General features: G+C 43.4%; 1 non-coding gene across 1 annotated transcript; it reads left to right on the top strand.

Annotated features, from left to right (window-relative positions):
- The first annotated feature begins 2,119 nt into the window (after positions 1-2,119).
- On the top strand, positions 2,120-2,189 carry trnap-ugg (transfer RNA proline (anticodon UGG)). The gene has a single exon. It is a non-coding gene; the product is annotated as a tRNA-Pro (tRNA).

Genomic DNA, 2,189 nt, shown 5'->3' on the forward strand with positions numbered 1-2,189 from the left:
GAGGACTGGCCACCCCTCATAGCCTGGTTCCTCTCTAGGTTTATAATTTCCACCTGGCACAGCCAGAAGAGGACTGGCCACCCCTCATAGCCTGGTTCCTCTTTAGGTTTATAATCTCCACCTGGCACAGCCTGAAGAGGACTGGCCACCCCTCATAGCCTGTTCCTCTCTAGGTTTATAATCTCCACCTGGCACAGCCAGAAGAGGACTGGCCACCCCTCATAGCCTGGTTCCTCTCTAGGTTTCTATCTAGGTTCCTGCCTTTCTAGGGACTTTTTCCTGGACACCATGCTTCTACATCTGCATTGTTTGCTCTCTGAAGATTTATGTTAGGTTTCTGTGTAAGCACCTTGTGACATCTGCTGATGTAAAAATTACTTTATAAATACATTTGATTTAATTTGACACAACTGTGGGAAGCATTGGAGTCAACATGGGCCAGCATCCCCGTGGAACGCTTTCGATACCTTGACGAACTGTTCTGATGGCAAAAGGTGGTGCAACTGAATAGTAGGAAGGTGTTCCTAATGTTTTGTACATCATTTGTTTGTTCATTTAGATTTTATGGTAACTTAAGTTGAGTCATACTCATTGCAAAGTCATCAAAGTTGTTTGACCAGTAACCAAGCTGTTCATGAGAACCACATCGTAGAGTTTTGTTTACAATCATTGTCATGATTCTGGGGTCAGCGGTAGTGCTGTACGAAATAGATAATACATGTAGGCAGGAAATAGGTTGTTTATAGGAAAGAGGTAGTTTATTGTTGATGCTCGATTAAAAGCTGTGATTTCTGAGATATCATATTTTCTTCATACCTCAGGTTACTAGCAGGTGCTATGATAGTGCCTTTGAACGACCAGACCCCAAGCACAGCAAATACATAATAAACCACCTGTCACGACTTCCGCCGAAGTCGGTCCGTCTACTAGTTCCGGCGGCGTTCGGCGGTCGACGTCACCGGCCTTCTAGCCATCGCCGATCCATCCTTTCATTTTCCATTGGTTTTGTCTTGTCTTCCCTCACAACTGGGTTCAATTCCATCAATTCCATGTTGTGTATTTACCCCTCTGTTCCCCCATGTCCTTGTCCGGAATTGTTTCTTGTAGTGCTTGTGCACGTTATGCTGGTGGATACCGGGTTTTGTTTGACCCATTCATTGATCGTTCTGTTTACGGTGGTTTTTATGTTTATTAAACGACAGCGTTGTAAATCAGTTTTCGCTCTCCTGCGCCTGACTTCTCTTCCGCCAGTACGCACCCCGTTACACCACCTGCAAACAGACGGCAGTTCTTTACAGTCATAGCATACAACCGTACCAGTCTAACAGCTCTGTCTCTACTACACACAAGAAAACAACCCAAAGAAAACGACAGACACTAGAGATTCTCACCACTAATATACCGGCAGAGGCTCCGAGGTGTTTCACCAGGTCGACCATGCTGATGGCAAACAGAGCCGTGAGCTTTAGAGGAATATGGTAAAATGATTAAGGGGAACTGATGACATCAATCAATCAAATTATATACATCTATTTTAACAGTAAACAGCAGTTGTTACAATGAAGCAGAGCTGGACTCCAAAGACTGAGTTGTTTTTCAGAGAAGATAGCTTAATGTTGGGGAAGTGGAATACACTCAACATGTTGACCAGACGGACCATCGCCTAGAGTGACGTCAGGACTCTATGGTCTGGGATTCTGTGATACAGTTCAGTCAGTAATGTACTGGTTTTGACAATGTTATGTAGCCCTTATGACCTATGACAAAGGGGTCAAGTAAAGTGTTCCGGAATATGTTAAGGTATGGTTATAGTTCTACTGGATATTTCAGCTCTTTTGTGTTAAATATGCCTTGTACAATATATTATTGAGTTATACATCGGAGGAAATATATACAATACATAATATGATATATGGCCTCGTATAACTGACAAATGTAATGTTTTCTACAGGTCAGAACTTTACTATAGTGATGATGCAGTATACATCATCACCAGTAGAGGTGAGTAAAGTAACAAAGTTTCACTAAGGACACGCCTCAGATTTCAAACACGTCTGACATCAGTGACAGGGCAGATGGGAGCAGAACTTATAGTCTGTGTTTACCTTTCTTTCAACAAGGCTCGTTGGTCTAGGGGTATGATTCTCGCTTTGGGTGCGAGAGGTCCCGGGTTCAAATCCCGGACGAGC

This window comes from Oncorhynchus keta, chromosome 17 (assembly GCF_023373465.1).
Source record: "Oncorhynchus keta strain PuntledgeMale-10-30-2019 chromosome 17, Oket_V2, whole genome shotgun sequence".
NCBI lineage: Eukaryota > Metazoa > Chordata > Actinopteri > Salmoniformes > Salmonidae > Oncorhynchus > Oncorhynchus keta.